Here is an 11195-nt window from a genome sequence, read left to right on the forward strand (position 1 = left end):
GGAGAGGCTTGTGAAAAAAGATCACATCTGATTCCAACTCCATCACACAGGAACACAAACTCCAAAATAGAGCCAACTTGCATACCACTAAACTCCATCTGCCATGACCATAGAACCTGTGTGACTCTGTAGCCCTCAGAAGAACCAATACCTGGGATTGTAGCTACTTTATCTGTCTCTGGGACTCTGCTGAGGTGTGCATAAGGGTGACCCCTCTGATAATCTCCCAGTTCTTTCTTAGAGACTCACAGCCATATAAACTCATTTGTCCTTTCCATTTCCCCCTTTTTTCAAGGGCAAAATCATTTTTAACTCCTGATATTACATGTAAACTGAGATATTCTGCTACTCTCAGTTGACCCTTTGATTCAAGGTAATTTTCTAGTTGCATAATCAATTGGTACTTGGTCATAATCCCTAGGTGCCAGGGAGGCTTATCCCTGGGAGTCATGTCACATGCTGGTGGGGAAGGTAATGCATTTATATGCTGAGTTTGGTATTGAGACTGGGCACATTTGAGCAACATGGAGACTCTCAGGAGGTAATTCTTAGGCACCCTGCAGTTCTAGACCTAGTTCTTATTTTAGATGCACAGGCTCACAATCATACTCATTAGTATCAAGGGCTCATTGTTGGGCCATCCTTCTTTTTTGCTCTTTGCCGTTGCTCTTGGGGGTTGTTATTCTTCCATTAAGGAATGTGATAGAGCTCCCCTGGCGAGGAACTCAACAGTCCCTCAGTTGTCATTTTTAACTATAACCATGATGAAAATATCCAAACATTTTCATGTACTCTGGATATATGCCCTGAAGAACTCCCTGCCAACCATGTGTCCCCTGTCAATAACATTCCACACCTATATTCATCCCCTGACATTTTTGAAGCTCTCTGTGATACAAAACTCTTCAAAAATTAAGCCTAATATATTGACAGGTTCCATTAATAGTAAAATTGAATACAATGATGAGATTAAAGGTTAGATAAAGAACACATAATAATTTAGAATAATTAAGGTAAAAATAAATTGGGGTATCAAAAATTAAAAAATGCAAATCTTTGTTTTTGATGTTTTACCTTTCATCACTGCAATGTGTTGCCCTGTATGTATATTGGCAATGCAACTTCTTCCATCTTTTCCTCAGTGTCTATGTCCTTTCTTTTACTTTTTTCCCTCTAATTATTAAGCTTGTCATCACAAAAGTTTAAGATCACAGTAATTCATATATACAAAATATGGTACTCCCACATATCCAACACAAAACACTTTGTCCCTTCTCCAACAATAATTATTTTACATGTACATACTATATTTACTGCAACTGATGTACATATTTTGAGACAATACCTTTAAAACAAGGTATCACTTGAGTTTACATTGTGGTTTATATTTTAGTCTATACAATTTTCTAAACTTTTAGTTATCTTAGTTTTAAATTATGATTTATATTTTAGCTTATAGGCCCCTATACATTTTTGGTGTAATTTAACATGTCCTATATCCATCCCATGCATAATTTTGTGGAACACTTCTATTGCCCCACAGTTACATTGATTTCATCTATTCAATACCTCTTCCCCCTCCCCTCAGGGCCCACAGTGACAACCAATCTTCATTGCTTGAAGGACCATGTTCAGAGATACTTACAACAATGTAGAAGGCTTGACATGATCGAGTACCCTAACGCATTGGGAGCCACCGTTTCTCTTGAGAAATACAATTCCCTCTGTTTGAGAACTTCAGTTCTCCTCAAGATGTGGGTATACCTTCATTCTCATTTTATGGGTCTGTATCCAATGATGTAAGCCACTATCACAAAATGAATACTCACACACTACCTAGAAGTATGTCCTATGTCAGATTCTCCTCTTTAAGCATCTTAAACAGGTAACCTTCCTCATTATATTTTTTTAAAAAGTTTTCTCAACACTATACTCTCAACCAAATACCTGACAGTCTCCTATGTTCATATATTCCCCAACCATCCACCCAATTTCTTGGGCAATATTACCCATCCTCCCATTCCTAGCTCCCCTCAAGCCCACAAAGCCCAACCCAAAGTTATCCCTATGCCCCTATTTTATTCCTTCCCTGTTCAAATAGTTACCTACAGCTTATCATATATTTCACACAAGTAGGTGTCAACTTGCAATCTTCCTCTAACCCCAAATTTTTTAAACTTGTCATCCGGTCTCTAGCTCTCCGAGGCAGCTTGGTTTACTTATTTCATATCATGGAGGTCATGTACTATTTGTCTTTCAATGCCTGGGTTGCTTCACTCAACATAAGGCTCTCAAGATTCATCCAAGTTATCACATGTGTTTGTACTGTGTTCATGCTTAAAGCTGAGTTGTATACCATTGTAGATATATACCACATTTTCTTTATCCATTCATCTGTTGATGGGCATTTGGGTTGATTCCAACTTTTGGCAAAAGCTAACAATGCTGCTATGAACATTGGTGTGCATATATCGGTGTTTGCCCTTGTTTACAGTTCTACTGGATATATACCCAGCAGTGTAATTGCTGGGTCATATGGCAAATCTATAGCTAGTTTTTTGAGAAACCACCGAACTGTCCTCCAGAATGACTGGATCCTTCTACATTCCCACCAGGAATTTATGAGTGTTTCCATTCCTCCACATCCTCTCCAGCATTTGTAGTCTTCAGTTTTTTTCATACCTGCCAATCTTTTGGGAGTAAGATGGTATCTCATTGTATTTTTCATTTGCATTTCCCTCATAGCTAGATTTGGAGCATTTTTTTCATTTGATTTTTGGCCATTTGTATTTCTTCTTTGGAGAAGTGTCTGTTTAAATCTTTTCCCATTTTTTAAATGGGTTATCTTTTTATGTTCAACATACAGGAGTTCTTTATATATGCAGGTTATAAGTCTCTTATCAGATATGTGTTTACGAAATATTTTCTCCCACTGTGTAGGCTCTCTTTTCACTTCCTTGACAAACTCTTTTGAGGTGCAGAAGGCTTTAATTGTGAGAAAGTCCCATTTATCTATCTCTTCTATTGCTGCTCATGCTTTTGGTATGTAGTTCATGAAGCCATTTCCTGTTACAAGGTCCTGTAGATGGTTCCCTACATTGCTTTCAAAAGTAATAATGGTCTTGGGTCTTATATTTAGGTCTTTGATCCAAATTGAGTTGGTTTTTATATAAGGTGTGATTTGGTAATCCTCTTTCATTCTTTTAGGTACAGATATCCAGTTCTCCAGGCACCATTTGTTGAAGAGGCCATTCACTCCCAGTTGAGAGAAATTGGTGGCTTTATCTAATACTATATGACTATATATGAGCATCTGTATCAGAACTCTCAATTCGGTCCCCTTGGTCCTGTATGTCACTCATTGCCAATACCATGCTGTTTTCCCTACTGTAGCTTTGTAGTATATTTTGAAGTCAGGTAGTGTGATTCCTCCAATTTAATTTTTCTTTGTCAATATGTCTTTGGCTATTTGGGGCCTCTTTCCTTTTCAAATAAATTTCATAGCTAGATTTTCTAGTTCATTAAAGACTGCTGTGTTGACTTTTATTGGGATTGCATTGAATGTGTAGATCAGTTTTTGTAGGATAGACAGCTTAATAATATTTAGTATTCCTATCCATGAACAGGGAATATTCTTCCATTTATTTAGGTTTAGGCTTTGGTACTTGGGAAATTTTGGCAATATACATTACAATGAGTTAGGAAATGTTCCTTCTGTTTTGATTTTTTTGGAAGAGTTTCAGCAAAACTGTTTTTACATCTTTCATAATTGTTATGTAGAATTCACCTGTGAAGCGTCTGGCGCAGAGTTCTTCTCAGTTGTGAGGCATATAATGACTAATTTTATCTCTTTACTTGTGATTGGTTTGATGAGATGGTCAATTTCTTCCTTCATCAATAAAGGCAGCTTATGTGTTTCTTGAAATTTGCCCATTTCCTCTAAATTGTCCTTTTTTGTGGAATATAGTTTTTCAAATTATTCTCTTATGATAGTCGTTATTTCTGTGGGGTCAGTGGTGATATCTCCTTTCTCATTTCTTATATTTTTTGTGTATTTGCATCTTCTCTCCTTTTTTTTTTTTCTTAGACTAGCTAGGGGTTCATCAGTTTTATTGATCTTCTGAAAGAACCAGCTCTTGGTTTTGTTTATCTTGTCAAGCGCTTTCATATATTCTATTCATTTAGTTCTGCTCTTATCTTTGTTATTTCTTTCTTTCTTCTTCCTGTGGGGTTATTTTGTTGTTTTATTACTACTTCCTCCAAATGTACAGTTAGTTCTTCAATTTTGGCTCTTTCTTCTTTTTTGATGTATGAATTTATGGCTATAAATTTCCCTGCTTTTGCTGCATCCCATAAGTTTTGGTATGTTTTGTCATCATTTTCATTGGTTTCAAGGTAGTTTTTAATTTATTTTGAGATTTCCCCCTTGACCCACTGTTTTTCTAGAGTGTGCTCTTTAATTTCTATATCTTGGTGTGAAATCTGTTTCTCTGGCCCTTGCAGATTTCCTGCTTCAGTCCACTGTGGTCATATAAATTATTTTGTATGATTTTGAACTTTCTGAATTCATTAAGACTTTCTTTGAGACCTAGCATATGGTCTATCTTGGAGAATGATTCATGTGCAATTGAGAAAAATATATATGCTGTTGGATTCAGGTGTAATGTTCTGTATATGTCTGTTAGGTCCAGCTCCTCTAACGTAAGATTCAAACTTTTAGTTTTTTATTGATTCTCTTTTGAGATGTTCTGTTCCAAGTTGACAGTGGGGTATTAAAGTCTCCCACTAATTGTAGAGGCATTTATTCTTTCACTTAATTTTTCCAGTGTTTGCCTCACATATTTGGAGGCACACTTGTTAGGAGCATAAATTTTTATGATCGTTCATTCTTGAAAGATTATCCCACTCACTAATATGTAGTGTCCATGTTTGTTTATCACAATTGTTTTGCATTTAAAGTCTGTTTTGTCTGATATTAATATAGCTACTCCTTCCTTTTTTTTTTTTTTTTTTGGTTATTGTTTGCTTGTAAGATTGTTTTCCAGCCATTCACTTTCAATCTTCTTGGATCCATGGGTTTAAGATGTGTTTTTTGTAGACAGTTTATAGTTGGTTATATTTCTTTATGCAATCATCCTGTCTGAATCTTTTGACAGGTGGTTTTAATCCATTAACATTCAGTGTTATTACTTTCAAAGAATAACTTATGTTAGCCATATTTTCTTTGGAATTGTGTTTGTTTTTTTCTTCTTTTGTCTTTTTTGTTGCTCTTACACTTCCTCCAACTCTGCCTATCCTGTTTTTTCTTTCTTCCTCCCTTTAGGATTTCTGGAAGGGCAGGGTTCTTGTTGACATAGTCTTTTACTTTCTTTTTATCTGTGAATAGTTTGAATTCTCCATCATTTTTGAATGTCAGCTTAGTTGGTAAGACTATTCTTCATTGGAAATTTTTTTTCTTTTAATACCATGACTATATCATACCACTGCCTTCTTGCCTTCATGGCTTCAGCTGAGAAATAAGCACTTAAACCTTTGAGGCTTCTTTGTATGTGATGGTTCTCTTTTCTTTTACTGCTTTTAGAATTTTCTCTTTGTCTTGAGCATTGGATAATTTGACAAGTATATGTCTTGGGGTGGACCTGTTGTGGTTTTATGCTGTTTGAGTGCACTGTGCTTCCTGTTCATGTATATCCATGTCCCTCAGTCGATTTGGGCAATTTTCACCCATTACTTCCTCCAACACCCTTCAGTCCCCTTTCCCTTCTTGTCTTCTTCTGGGATGCCTATAATATGTATGTTTGTGCATTTTGCATTGTCATTCAGGTCCCTAAGTCCTAGTTAGATTTTTTCTACCTTTTTATTGATCAATTCTACTATCTGTTTGATTTCAAATGTACTGTATTCCACATCACTAATTCTCTTCTCTGCTTTTTCTAATCTGCTGCTATTTACTGAGAGTGTATTTTTGGTTTCTTGAACTGTGGTGTTCATTCCCATCATATCTGTTATCTTTTTGCGTATGTCTGCAATTTTCTCTCCAAGTTTTTTCTTCATATTGTTAATCTCTTCCTTTACTTCATTAATTTGTCCTCTTATATGTTTGGAGATCTTTAATTACTTGTCCGATGTTCTGCTCCCCTTCCTGGTTTTTAGTTTGTTCATTGGATTCGGCCATGTTTTCCCGATCATTGGTTTGGTTTGTAGTTTTTTGTTGCTGTCTGGTCATTTTATCTTGACAGGTTTAATCAGTTCCTTAGCTTCTTTGTCTAGTCTAGGGATTAATTAGTTGTTGTTCATGTGTAAGTGTTGTGTCTTCTCTTTGTCACTTTGTTCTTCTTACTCGATTTTCTTGCTGCTGGCTAAGTTCAATTTGAAGGAAAATATTAGGACCAGGGAAAGCAAAATGAGTAAGAAAAGGAAATGTATAAAGTGGTACTGGTAATAGTGTTAACAAAGCAACAATGTGAGCTCTAGGAGAATGGATTTTAGACGTATGTAAGTTGTGTAGAGTTATAGCAATAAGTAGAATACCTATAATGAGACAGTCAAGTGAATATGGGGAGGAATGTAGTAGGAATTAAAAAGTCATTGTTTTCATAAGAGAGGGAGAGAGAAAAGAAAGAAAATAATAAAAAGAGTGAATAAAAGGCAGAAAACAGAACATAGGTATTAGAAATTAAAATCAGACAATTTGGGGGCCAAACAAAGGGAGATGGAATAAAAGATAAACAGTAGATGATGGAAGATAGAAAGTTGTAAAAGAAAGGGGATATTGTAGGGATCAAAATCTATATACACAGTAAGGAGGAAATAGAGGATGAAGAAACATGACAAATGTGAATTACTTCCTGCAGCCCCTATTATATAAAAATAAATAAATAAAAAAGAAGAGAATTGAAGAAAAAGGGAAAAAAAGAGAAAATTGTGGGGGACAAAACAGGGGGGAAGCAAGCAAGAAAAAGAAAGAGAAAAAACTAAAGAAAAGTAAAAGGGCCTTAGGGGGAAAATGGAAGAAAAAATCAGGAGACAATGAAATAGTAAAAACCACGACAAAAATTTTAAAAACCACTAAAGTTTCAAGCTAGGAATCCTCTTTGCAGTTAAATAAAACACTTAGGGATCTGACATTCCCCCCTTTCTCCCTTACTCACTTCCCTCTCTCCCAGGGTAGCAGAAAAGCTGTATGAGGGGTCCAGTAAGAGATTCAAGTGTGTCCTTGGTGAGCCAACTCAACACAGAAGATAAAGATTCTTTATTTCCAATGTGACAGTACCTACACCTCACCAGAAACCCCAAATATGCTACTGTAGCATGTCCTACAGTCCCTCATCCTTAGGTGTGCTTGGAGAAGTCTAATTGATTTTCAGACTCCACCTTCTCCCACACCAAGTTTCCTATCCCAAGGTACTTAGGTAAATTGGACTTTCTCAGCAGATTTGCCTCTGCTTTCTTCCCGGACTCTCCCCAAGTCAGCTGGTACAATCCTCTAAGCTCAAAAAATGGGGGGTGGCTAGGGTAATCAAGAACCTCAGACGGACCTCAGGGCACTCTGGATTCAGGAATGGGAAATCCAGGATATTGCAGACTCAAGTTATGTGAATCTGCAGAGAATTGGCTACCAGGCTTGGAGATATGGACCTTGGAACCATGCATCTAATAAACACAGGGTTGGGAAATGCCATAACACAACAGAATTTTCAGGGTCCGTGGTGACTGCCAGCCCTAGGAGGAAGGGTCCCACCCACAACTTCTGACCTCTGTGTCAGAAACTCAAAATTCTACTTCTTGCAAGAACCTCTTCTGTCACTGTCTCACCAAATCAATGTCCAGACACCTCCTGCCCTGCAAGCACTGAAACAGCCTGCTCCAACAGGATTCTGACCCTACTCAGCCACTTCTTTGCAGGAGAGATTATGAGGTGCACTCACTCAGATGCCATCTTGCCCTGCCTCCAGCCCCTTTTGCAGAAATAAAAAAGCCAATAACCAAATTTATTTGGAAGGGTTAGGGGCCCTGTATTAGTTAGCCAAAGGGCTGCTGATGCAAAATCCCAGAAATTGGGATTTTATAAAGGGTATTCTTTTGGCTTAAAAATTTAGAGTTCCCAGGTCATAAAACATAAGTAACTTCCATCACCAAAGTTTTTTGCCACATGTTGGAAAAAAATGGTCTCCAATGTCTACCAGGGTTTAGGTTTCCTGGGTTCCTCTCTTTCCAGGTCTATCTTCTCTCCATGCTCAAGTCCTCTGGTTTCTCCACAAGGTCAGCTGTAGACTATGAGGCTTCCTATGCTTTATCTCTCTTCAAAAGGTCAGCTATAGACTATCAGGAGACTGGCTTTGTCTCTTTCCCTTGGGTTTCTGCTGTGTCTAAGGAGCTGTCTCTATTCCTCTGTGTTCTCCTTGCTCAAGTCCTCCATTCCAAAGACTTGTTGCTTAATTGCTGAGGATCCAGCTCAAGACTCCAGCTCTTAACTCTAAATCAAAACCCCAACATCAAAATCTCCAACTCTCTCCTTTGCCATGTCTTTTATCTATTCAATATACATGCTAAACTCCTCAACAAAATACATGTATTTTATCAACTCACTACTGACGTGGCCCAATCAAAGCCCTAATCATAATTTAAACATGCCAGGTATAGACCAGTTTACAAACATAATCCAATATCTATTTTTGGAATTCATAACTATGTCAAAGCGCTACAGATCCTGAATAGCAAAAAGTGTCTTAAAAAAAAAAAAGTTGAATGATTCTCACTTCCCGACTTTAAAGCATATTACTTAGCTGCAGTGGTAAAGAACAGCCTGGTACTGGCATATGGACAAATAGATTAACCCATGGAACTGAACCACAAAATCAGAAATGGACCATCACATCTACTGTCAACTGACTTTTTACAAGGCAGTTAAACCCATGCAGCTGGGTCAGAACGGTCTATACAACAAATGATGATGGAAGAAATAGATAGTTACATTGAAAAACCCTGTCTCACACCTTATACAAAAATTAACTCAAAATGGATAAGGAATTAAATATGAAACCAACAACCATAAAACTGTTAGAAGAATATGTAGGAAAACATCTTCAAGACTTTGTGCAGGTGATATTTTCTTAAACCTTACACCCAAAGCAAAAGAAACAAAACCAAAAAAAAAAAATAGGTAAATGGAACCTCCTCAAAATTGAACACTTTTGTATGCCAAAAGACTTTATCAAGAGGTTGAAAAAGCACCTGACTAAATGAGAGAAAATATTTGGAAATCACATATCTGATAACTGTTTATTATCCATGATAAATTATTATGCACTCTATTTCTAATCTATTAAAATAATTTTTAAAGAGCAACATTACACCCCTGGAAGAACCACATATTGGTGGGATTATCACCTTTGGAAGAATCAGAGGTTCTAACTTCTATTGCATCCTCACTTATCTTATGTTGTGGAAAGTGCATGAAAAAGTCATATAATCAGAGATGGAATAATGTGAATTACTGTAAATTTAATCAGATAGTGAATTCAGTGCAGGATGTGACCTCTTTCTAGAGCAAGTTTGCATAAACAATGTCAATGGGGTCACAGCCCTTGTTGACAAAAATGATTTTTCAACAAAAACATATAACACAAGGAAAATTGCTTTCATTTGGCAGGGTCTGAGTACAGCTTCATGACCCCAGCACCACCTATAATTTATATAATGCATACCCAATCACCTATATTAAAGTTATCCTGAAAATTTTTGCAGTTCATTCTGTCTTCAACACTGAAATCAGGGAATACAAACAGGGAAGTCAAATGACTTAAAGAAAACCAGAAGAATCTGTTGTTTTTGATGTATAAAAACTAAACAGATAGAATTCTGTAAATTAGGCAAATACCAAATAATCATAAAAGCTTCATGATTTAAATCTTGCATTGTTTGACCTCAGTTAATCATAAACAAAGTTATAAACTTGAGAAAAAGTATCCTTTTATTGTGAGAATGTTTTTCTTCTGGAGAGTTTTTTTTTTTCTTAAAGGGGTGCTATATATCCCTGTTTCTAAGAGTGTAGATAAAAGTTTTCAGCATGGGACTGACCACTATGTACATAACTGATGGTATGGCATTTCTTTTCGAATTTGGGGTAGCAGCAGAACTCAGATTCATAAAACAATGACACTACTGAAAAGTGAGAACCACAGGTAGAAAATGCTTTATACTTTCCCCAGCTGTTGAAATTTTCAAATTGGGGGACATTATCTTACAGAAAGAGTAAAGGATCCCCTGAGTGGAATAACACTCAAAAGTCTATTTGCAAAAATACATTCACTATATCAGTGAGGAAGATATCAGAATAAGCAAGTTGGATCACCTGATTAAGTTCACAGGAAAACTGGGGGATTTCCAAATCTGTACAAGGAGACAAATGCAAAATCATTAAGCATTCTAAAAGAGCGTTCAGAACACTCAATAATCATGTTAGCAGTAGCAGGAAGACACAACTGGAGGTTCAAGATGACTACATAGTGCATGGGATAACAGATGACATTGAAGAAGTAATACACCACAGAAGATAGAATGTGTCTAATCCTGCAAAAAAAAAAAAAAAAAAAAAAAAAGGAAAAATACATCTGGCTTACTGTCAAACCAAACTAGGTGGAGCAGAACTGTCTATTCAAGAAATGGTGCTGGGAGAACTGGATATCCATAGACAAAAATAGAAAAAAGAAGTAAGACCCTATCTCACACCTTACACAAAAATTAACTAAAAATGGATAAATTGCCTAAATATAAAAGCAAGAACCATAAATGCTCTGGAAAAAAAATGTAGGAAAACATCAAGTCCTGTTGGTAGGTGGTGCATTCTTAAATCATACAATGAAAGCATGAGCAATGAAAGTAAATATAAATAAATGAGACCTACTCAAACTGAAATATCTTTGTGATAGAAAGGACATCATCAAAGGTGAAAGTTAGCCCACTCAATGGGAGAAAATATTTGGATAAAGATTTGATTTCCATTCTATACAAAGGGATCATACAACTCAACGCGAAAAGAGCAAGCAATCCAATTTAAAAATTGGCAAAAGATTAAAAGAAAAAAATTCTCCAAAGAGGAAATAGAAATGGCCAAATTGCACATGAAAACATATTTCCTATCACTAGCTGATAGGGAAATGCAAATCAAAGCAACAAAGAGATATCATCTCATA

This window comes from Dasypus novemcinctus, chromosome 30, assembly GCF_030445035.2.
Source record: "Dasypus novemcinctus isolate mDasNov1 chromosome 30, mDasNov1.1.hap2, whole genome shotgun sequence".
In the NCBI taxonomy this organism is placed as follows: Eukaryota; Metazoa; Chordata; class Mammalia; order Cingulata; family Dasypodidae; genus Dasypus; species Dasypus novemcinctus.